The sequence below is a fragment of the Pseudophryne corroboree genome, chromosome 10 (genome assembly GCF_028390025.1).
Source record: "Pseudophryne corroboree isolate aPseCor3 chromosome 10, aPseCor3.hap2, whole genome shotgun sequence".
Lineage (NCBI taxonomy): Eukaryota > Metazoa > Chordata > Amphibia > Anura > Myobatrachidae > Pseudophryne > Pseudophryne corroboree.
Window position 1 is genome coordinate 83586979 of NC_086453.1, and position 10337 is coordinate 83597315.

Sequence of the window (10337 nt, forward strand, 5' to 3'; positions counted from 1 at the left end):
ACTCTGGTCCTTGGAGACAACCTTACCCTGTGGTGAATCTGTAAGTGCGAGCCCGACCACTGTGCGAGCACATCCAGTTGAAAAGAACGTGAGTGAAACCTTTCCGAACTGAAGTGCTTCGAAAGCCGCCACCATTGTGCCTAAGAGGCGAATGCACAAATGAACCGAGACTGTGCGTGGCTTGAGCACTAATTGTACCAGATGACGAATGACCTGTACTTTCTGTTCGGGTAGGTAGATCCTTTGGTCTACCGTATCGAGAATCATACCTAGGAATTGAAGTCGTTGGGACGGAACTAGATGTGATTTCTTGAAGTTGACAATCCAACCGTGGTGAACCAGTACATTGTATGTCAGCAATGCCTGTTGAAGGAGGATTTGTTGAGACGGAGCTTTGATGAGTAGATCGTCCAAGTATGGAACTATTATCACTCCTAGAGATCTGAGATGAGCTATCATCACAGACATCACCTTGGTGAATACCCGAGGCGCTGACGAGAGGCCAAACGGTAGAGCCTGAAACTGGTAATGGTTCTGTCGTATTGCAAACCGCAAAAACCTTTGATGAGGAGGCCAAATCGGAATGTGTAAGTACGCATCCTTGAGATCCAGCGCAATCATAAACTCCTGTGGCTCTAGACCTGCAATTACTGATCGTAGAGATTCCATTTTGAATCTGTAGTAAGTGACGTACTGGTTGAGGCCCTTTAAGTTCAATATTGGCCTGACCGAGCCATCCGGCTTCGGTACCACAAACAGACTGGAATAATAACCCTGACCCTGTTGGTGCACAGGGACCGGAACCAAAACTGCTGCGTCCAGCAGAGACTGAATGGTCGTCCGACAGAGGCCGTCCTGTCCTGAAAAACCGCATTGGCGGGAGACAGTCAAACTCTATTTTGTAACCTGTTAAAACTAGATTGCGGATCCACCCATCTGTGGACGTCTGAAGCCACGCCAACTGGAATGACTGAAGACGTGCTCCTACAATAGGAGAACCGAGATGGGCTGGGAGCCCGTCATGCCACTGGCTTACCGGTGACTTTAGTATCCTGACGAGTGGTATTGGCTCGTTGGAAACTACGTCCCCGACCTCGTCTACCTGGTGTGGCCGTTCCCCTGCCACGCCCGCGAAAGGACTGAGGTGTAAAAGATTTGAACGCCGGTCCAGAATATCTTTTTCTAGGCACTGTTGGAGGAAATGGTAAGAAAACCGACTTCCCTCCCGTGGCCTCAGAAATCCATTTGTCCAATTCAGGACCGAATAACTTCTCGCCCTCATAAGGTAATGCTTCTATTCCTTTTTTGACCTCTGTCTCCGCTCGCCAAGAACGTAGCCAGAGCGCACGTCGTGCTGTGACTAGTGATGATGAAAGGCGAGAAGTGAGCTGACAGACGTCAGTAGAAGCTGTACATAAATAGTCAGCCGCTTCCCAGATTTGATCAGCGAGAAGTATAAGATGATCATCAGTTAAGGCAGATCTGAGTTCTGTTATCCATACCATTAGAGCTTTAGTTACCCAAATGCCACTCAACCCAGGTCTAAGCAGCACTCCTGCCGCTGTATACATGGACTTCAGCATAACCTCTATTTTACGGTCCGAAGGGTCCTTGAGTGTAGTTGCAGCTGGTACTGGTATGGTTAATTTCTTTGTAAGTTTAGACACAGATGAATCCACCAACGGCGGATTCTCCCATGTAGCTGTCATCGAATCTGGAAACGGATAGCTAGACCTAAATCTGTGAGGTACAGAAAACCGTTTATCCGGATTCTTCCTTGTTTCTAGTAACATTTTATTAAGAGATTCTGACACAGGAAAACAAATTGGAATTCTCTGTCGTTTAGTAAAAACGACCTCATCATTTGTCAGAGGCTCCTCAGTTTCTGTAAAATTCAGAGACTGACGCACTGCTCTGATGAGATTATCAATACCCGGCCTGTCAAAATCGTCACCATCTGACTGCTGGTCTACTTCGCCCTCCTCACCCACATCTTGTACAGTGAGGTCTGGTGAAGAATCATCAGACAGTAACATAGCAGAAACCGGTAGTTTATAAGAAAAATGAAACTTATCCCCTTTAGTCAAAGAGGATCTGGACCTTTGGTAAGGCTGAGACCCCTCAGGAAGTTCTAGCGGTCTCACCCTAGATTCAGATCTTGCCGCTTCTCGCTCCTGCCGAGAGGCGGCCAACTCTGATTGCAAACCAGCTAAAACATCTGCTAATATAGCCCATGGCGGGTCCGGGGTAGAAACTGGATTTGGAACCGGAGCAGGAGTTGTATTTGTTTCGGAATTTACCACACATACTTTGTGGTAAATCCGTCAGGTAATACACCCTTACAGACATTGCTGAAAAACTGCTTCTTAGACTTTGCTGGTGTCTTACTCATTATGTAAATAATAATAAAAAAAACCCAATATAAATACAAAGACAAGAGAGAGAAAACCTGTGCGACTCAGTAAATAGTACTAAGGTGTCTCTATATATCTGGCCAAGTGTGCCAGTAATATGCCTGATCCCAAAATCCCCCTAACACCCCTGCGCCTTCAATGGTGGAGAGATGTATTACAGGAAAATCTGGAGAGAAACAGGAAAAACAGGAAGCATGGTTGAATATGTCCCCATGCTCACAGAATATCACAAAGTGCAAACATTTAATTTATGCAGCAGATTATACTTAAATGTATATATGCCATCCTGTTACTTATCTATACAGCGCTGCTGGCTCTGTGTTAGACCATACACCCTGGATAAAGAAGTGTGTGCCTCCCTCTCTCCCCCGTGCTCCGTGTACCGCTACTCTGTATCCGGAGACCGCTGCTATGACTCCGGAAGTTCCAGACGATATGCCGCATGGAGCCGTGGAGCGGCTATGCACCAGCGTGGCTGAGCGCGGCGGGAGAGGTGTTCACAGCGGCGCTGAAAGCGGCGGCGGGCGGCTGCGGGCAGCGCACGGCATAATACACAGACACAGTAATCCCACACAGCGGGGCGGCAGCATGAGCTGACCGCCCCAAACACATACCTGGACCCTGTGGTGAGGGCAATGACGGGGCTTCTCTGCAAGCACTGTCAGCCTTTTACTGCAGGTGTCCTGCACGTGGAAATGAGGGAGCTCTTCTAGAGAGGTCCGACACCCACAGCTGCATCAGCAGCTTTCACTATCCCAAACCCTCGCCTTCTTGGAAGGGGGAAAGGGATGTTTTCAAAAATCAAAGAGAAAAATCAATAATTGTGGATCCACTTCCACAAGCCTAGTTGCTCTGTGAGCACCGAAAAAACACTGAGGTACTCTGGGATATGGAGGGGAGGTATAGTCAAAGTTTAACTGTTCAGTGCCTAGTTCCAGTGGAACCGTCCATATCCCAAGAGTACTCCAGTGACCCCTAGTGGATGAAAAAGAAAGGGTTATGTTATGTTGGCATCTGTTGTTTGATGCTCTGTTGTTGTTCATACTGTTAACTGGGTAAGTTTATCACGAGTTATACGGTGTGATTGGTGTGGCTGGTATGAGTCTTACCCTGGATTCCAAAATCCTTTCCTTGTAATGTCAGCTCTTCTGGGCACAGTTTCCTTAACTGAGGTCTGGAGGAGGGGCATAGAGGGAGGAGCCAGTGCACACCAGGCAGTACTAAGTCTTTCTTTAGAGTGCCCAGTCTCCTGCGGAGCCCGTCTATTCCCCATGGTCCTTACGGAGTCCCCAGCATCCACTACGGACTACGAGAAATAGATTTACCGGTGAGTAAAATCTTATTTTTTGCCAATTTAGGATCTACCTCCCTGGAATCACTATTGTCGACACAAGAGTCCATGTCGGTATCAGTATGTACAATGTTTGCAAACGGTCTTTTATGTGACCCAGAGGGGTCGCCTGCGGATAAGACAGCAGAACCCTGAAAAATCACATCTTCCACTGATTTTCTCCAACTTTCTGCATGAGACTCAGACTTATCTAATCTCCTACTGGTATGATTCACACTATCGCGTATTTCTTTCACCCAGTCAGGCTCGTGGTGTGCCGGCAGCGCCACCTCATTACAACTCTGTGTCCCTAAAATGGCTCCCTCAGGGGAAGAACTCCCTGCCTCAGACATGTCACACACGTGTACAAACACCCCAGAGACACTCCGGGACTTATAGGAGACAGACGCACAGTAAAATCTGTCAGAAGGACAGATAGGAGCAGCCAGTTCACAAACCCAGCGCCAGTAACATAATGCCTGTGAAACATAAAATGCCCACTGACATACAGCGCTTTTTTATGTTAATACACAATGTAAAGCACCAATTTCACTATGCCCCCCCCTGTTTTGCACCCTGATACTTGTATTCAGTAGTGGAGCAGGACCAGCCTGAGGAGGGAAAATGGCGCTGAGCAGTGTGCTGGCTGACTGAGGAAGCTCCGTCCCCGCAATGGCGCGTTTCTCCTCAGCGATTTTCACAATAATATTTATACTGGCGGGGGTAGGGCTGTGCCATGGCATCTTATGCCCCCTTTCTGCTAGTTTAATTAGGTTTCATGCTGCCCAGGGCACCCCCGTCCCCCTGCGCCCTGCACCGCCTGTGTGAGAGTGGGCAACATGGCGCGCTGCGCTCCCACCAACCGCGCGATACCTTTAGCCGTCACCTTGATGTAAGATCTATCTTCTTACACTCACCTGTCTTCTGGCTCTGCAAGGGGGGTGACGTCGTGCTGTGGGAGTAAGCATCTAGGCGCAGCTAGCGTTCAGTACCCTTCATGAGCTAATGGTGTCCTGTCAGCCAGAAGCAGAGCCATGAAACTCTTTAGGAAGTTGGTTCCTACTTCTGCCCCCTCAGTCCCACGAAGCAGGGAGACTGTTGCCAGCAGTTCTCCCAGAAAATAAAAAACCTAACATAAGTCTTTTCAGAGAAACTCAGTAGAGCTCCCCTGGAGTGCATCCAGTCTGCCTGGACACATTTCTAAAACTGAGGTCTGGAGGAGGGGCATAGAGGGAGGAGCCGGTTCACACCCATGAAAAGTCTTAAAGTGCCCATGGCTCCTGTTGAACCGTCTATACCCCATGGTACTGAAGTGGACCCCAGCATCCTCTAGGACGTATGAGAAATTTGAGGACCTAAATGGTTCTTTAGATCTCTCTCCACAGGGTAATACATAGTAAGTAGACCCCTAAATGTTCCTCCATAAGCCATTACAAGTGTGCCAGATTTGGTCACCTCATATAAGTAGTCAGAATCGGGGGAAGGGGGTATTGGCCATATGGTATGACTGAGAACAAAGGACACTGTAGTGAACGGATGTTAGCCAATAAGCCTCAAAGCACCAGTCAAGTTAAGCATATTTCTTAGTTGAAGGCAAGAAACTCTGAATTGTAGAGGCCCTGGCTTGCTTTTTTGCTCCATAGCCTCAGAGCCGGCCATAGGCATAGGCAAACTAGGCAATTGCCTAGGGCATTTGATATGCCTAGGGGCATCAGCAGCTTCTGCTGATTAAAATGATATGTGGCATGCCTATATTCTGTGTGTAGCATTTCATATGCAGATACAGCCAGTCTCACACAGTATATAGGCATGCTGCATATCATTTTAATTAGCAGAAGCTGCTTGTGCATCCTAGCTACATAGCAATGCAAATAAGAAGCATTTTCATTAAAAAAATGTGCCCGACGTTAGCATTGAGGCAAGATTTATGAGGACACATCTGTATCCAGGCAGAGGCAGAGGTCACAGTGTTAGTGACAGTGTGAGTGCTGTATGCATGTGAGTGGGTTGGTTGTGCAGTAGTGTTCGGAATATATGTAAGGAGCATTTTGTGTGTCATGTAAAAATGCATTAATAATGTGCAACATATGTGTAAGGGGCACTATGTGTGTCATTATGTGTATAAAGGCATTAATAATGTGCGGCATATGTGTAACAGGGTACTACTGTATGTTTGTCATTATGTGTATAGGGGCACTAATAATGTGCAGCAAATGTGTAGGGGGCACTATGTGTGTCATGTGTATAATGGCATTAATAATGTGCAGCATATGTGTAAGGGACATTATGTGTAAAAGGGCATTAATAAAGGTTGTCATAATGTGTAAGGCGCATAATGTTTATAAGGACATTAATAACGTGTCTCATATGTGTAAGGGGCATTACTGTATGGCATTATGTGTATAAGGTGCTCTACTATGTGGTATTGCGTATAGAAAGGGCACTACTGTGTCGTCTAATGTGAATAAAGAGCAATAGGTTGTGGTGTAATGTGAATAAGGAGCAATTCAGTGTGATGTAATGTGAATAAGGGGCTCTACTGTGAGGAGTAATGTTTATAAGGTAAAGTGATACTACTGTGGGATGTAATATGAATTATGGACACTATCGCATGATCAAATGTGAATAAAGTTGCAGCACTGTGTGGCGTAATTGGAATTGGGGTTACTATTGTGTGGTCATGCCCCTTGCCAGCAAAACCACACCCCTTTTTGGGCTGTGCACCAAATGTGCGAACTGTTCCTATTTAAAGTATAGGGGGTACAAACACCAAAATAAGGACTGCTATGGATGAGGGGTGGTGGTGCTGGGAAAGAGGTGAAAGGTCAAAGGCGGAACCAGCGGTGGTGCTAGCGGTGGTGCTAGGGGGCACCAGCCAAAATCTTGCCTAGGGCATCATATTGGTTAGGGCCGGCTCTGCATAGCCTCTGTATATTGCAGAAACACAAAGCTGGGCTCGTCACAGAACAGTCACATATGGAAGGTTGAGTTCGATAAACTGCACGAGTCAAAAAGGATCTTAAAGTTGAAGACCTTCAATTGACTTGTTATACTGCATCAGTGATATGGTACAGAACAAAAATAAATAAATTCAAATGGTACAAGTGTTAGCACACACAAAAATAGGATTTTAATACCTACCGATAAATCCTTTTCTCTTAGTCCGTAGAGCAGGGGTGTCAAACTCGCGGCCCTCCAGCTGTTGTGAAACTACACATCCCAGCATGCCTTGCCATCTATTTTGTATTAGGGACGGCTGCAACTGTGGCAGGGCATGCTGGAATGTGTAGTTCCAAAACAGCTGGAGGGCCACGAGTTTGACACCCCTGCCGTAGAGGATGCTGGGGACACCATAAGAACCATGGGGTACAGACGGGATCCGCAGGAGACATGGGCACTTTAAGACTTTGAATGGGTGTGAACTGGCTCCTCCCTCTATGCTACTCCTTCAGACTCCAGTTATAAGAACTGTGCCCAGGGAGACGGACATTTCGAGGAAAGGAATTATTGTTAAACTAAGGTGAGATACATACCAGCTAACACCTCAACACGCCGTACAACATGGCATTTAACAGAACTCCAGTCAACGGCATGAACGTCAGCAACAGGCTGACTATAACATAACACAACCCGTGTGTAAACTTAATTAATAACTGCAGATAGAGTCCACACTGGGACGGGTGCCCAGCATCCTCTATGGACTAAGAGAAAAGGATTTACTGGTAGGTATTAAAATCCTATTTTCTCATACGTCCTAGAGGATGCTGGGAACACCATAAGAACCATGGGGTTTATACCAAAGCTCTAGAACGGGCGGGAGAGTGCGAATGACTCTGCAGCACCGATTGACCAAACATGAGGTCCTCATCAGCCAGGGTATCAAACTTGTAAAATTGCGCAAAAGTGTTTGAACCCGACCAAGTAGCTGCTCGGCAGAGTTGTAATGCAGATACCCCACGTGCAGCCGCCCAGGATGAGACCACCTTTCTGGTAGTGGGCCTTCGCTGATTTCGGTAACGGCAATCCAGCCGTAGAATGAGCCTGCTGAATCGTATTACAGATCCAGCGCACAATATCTGCTTGGAAGCAGGCGTTCCAATCTTGTTGGCAGCATACAGGACAAACAGAGCCTCCGTTTTCATAAGTTGAGCCGTTCTGGCGACATAAATCTTCAAGGCCCTGACAACATTGAGAGATTTTGACTCCGCGAAAGCGTCAGTAGCCACTGGTACCACAATCGGCTGGTTCATGTGGAACGATGAAACCACCTTCGGCAAAAATTGTTGACGAGTCCTCAACTCCGCTCTATCTTCATGGAAGATTAATAGGATTTTAATACCTACTGGTAAATCCTTTTCTCTTAGTCCGTAGAGGATGCTGGACGCCCGTCCCAGTGCGGGCTGTATCTGCAGTTTGGTTATAGTTACGCTCATGTTGCGTTGAGTTCAGTCCATCTGTGACTGTTGTTGGTCATGCCGTTGCATGCATTGTTCTTAAATGCCTTGTTGTACGGCGTTTGAGGTGTGAGCTGGTATGTATCTCACTTTAGTTTTCAAATAAATAAATTATTTTCCTCAAAATGTCCGTCTCCCTGGGCACAGTTCCTATAACTGGAGTCTGGAGGAGGGGCATAAAGGGAGGAGCCAGTTCACACCCATTCAGAGTCTTATGGTGTGCCCGTGTCTCCTGCGGATCCCGTCTATACCCTATGGTTCTTGAAGCATCCCCAACATCCTCTACGGACTAAGAGAAAAGGATTTACCGGTAGGTATTAAAATCCTATTTTTTTCTTCCGGAAGAGAAGGCTCTGGAAATTCAGAGTTTGTTCAAACAAATTCTGAAACCAGCGAGAGTATCAATTCATCAATGCACTCGGTTGCTGGGGAAGATGGTGGCGGCCTACGAGGCCATTCAGTTTGGCAGATTCCATGCCAGAGTGTTTTCAGTGGGACCTATTGGACAAGTGGTCCGGATCCCATCTGCACATGCACCGGAAAATAATCCTATCCTCTAAGACCAGAATCTCACTCCTGTGGTGGCTGCACAGTTCTCACCTCCTAGAGGGACACAGGTTCGGGATCCAGGACTGGATCCTAGTAACCGCGGATGCGAGTCTCCGAGGCTGGGGAGCAGTCACACAGGGGGAAACCTTCCAGGGAAAATGGTCAAGCCAGGAAGTTTGTCTACACATAAACGTTCTGGAGTTAAGGGCCATTTACAACGGCCTTCTTCTTCGCAACCTGCCCGTCCTAATACAATCGGACAATATAACAGCAGTAGCGCACATAAATCGCCAGGGCGGAACAAAGAGCAGGGCGGCAATGGCAGAGACCACAAAAGTTCTCCGCTGGGTGGAAAGACATGCATGCGCTCTGTCAGCGGTCTTCATTCCAGGAGTGGACAACTGGGAAGCAGACTTCCTCAGCAGACACGATCTCCATCCAGGAGAGTGAGGTCTTCACAGAAGTGACAAGTCTTTGGGGAATTCCTCAAATAGACATGATGGCGTCTCGTCTCAACAAGTAAATTCAGAGATATTGTTCCAGGTCGAGGGACCCTCAAGCAATAGCGGTGGACGCGCTGGTAACACCATGGGTGTTTCAGTCGGTGTACGTGTTCCCTCCGCTTCCACTCATTCCAAAGGTGCTAAGGATCATAAGAAGAACAAAAGTTCAGGCGATCCTCATTGCTCCGGAGTGGCCAAGGAGGGCTTGGTATCCAGATCTTCAGGAATTACTCATAAGAGATCCCTGGCCTCTTCCTCTATGAGAGGATCTGTTAGAGCAAGGGCCGTGCGTGTATCACGACTTACCGCGGCTACGTTTGGCGGTTGAACGCCGGATCCTAGCCCGAAAGGGTATTCCCAGTGAAGTTATTCCCACACTTCTTCAGGCTAGAAAAGGAGTAACGTCTAAGCATTATCACCGTATTTGGAGAAAATATGTGTCTTGGTGTGAATCCATGAAGGCTCCTACGGAAGAATTTCAGCTAGGGCGTTTTCTCCATTTCCTGCAGGCAGGTGTGGATGCGGGCCTAAAGTTAGGCTCGATTAAAGTACAAATTTCGGCCTTATCGGTTTTCTTTCAAAAGCAATTGGCCTCCCTTCCAGAAGTTCAGACATTCGTAAAAGGAGTTCTGCACATCCAACCTCCATTTGTGCCCCCAGTGGCACCATGGAATCTTAACGTGGTGTTGTGTTTCCTTCAATCACATTGGTTTGAACCTTTACAGAAGGTTGAGTTGAAATTTCTCACTTGGAAAGTGGTCATGCTATTGGCCTTAGCATCCGTAAGGCGGGTGTCTGAGTTAGCGGCTTTGTCTCACAAGAGTCCTTATTTTTCTCATACGTCCTAGAGGATGCTGGGGATGCTTCAAGAACCATGGGGTTTATACCAAAGCTCTAGAGCGGGCGGGAGAGTGCGGATGACTCTGCAGCACCGAATAACCAAACAAGAGGTCCTCCTCAGCCAGGGTATCTAACTTGTAAAACTTCGCAAAGGTGTTTGAACTCGACCAGGTAGCTGCTCGGCAAAGCTGTAATGCCGAGACCCCTCGGGTAGCCACCCAGGATGAGCCCACCTTTCTGGTAGAAT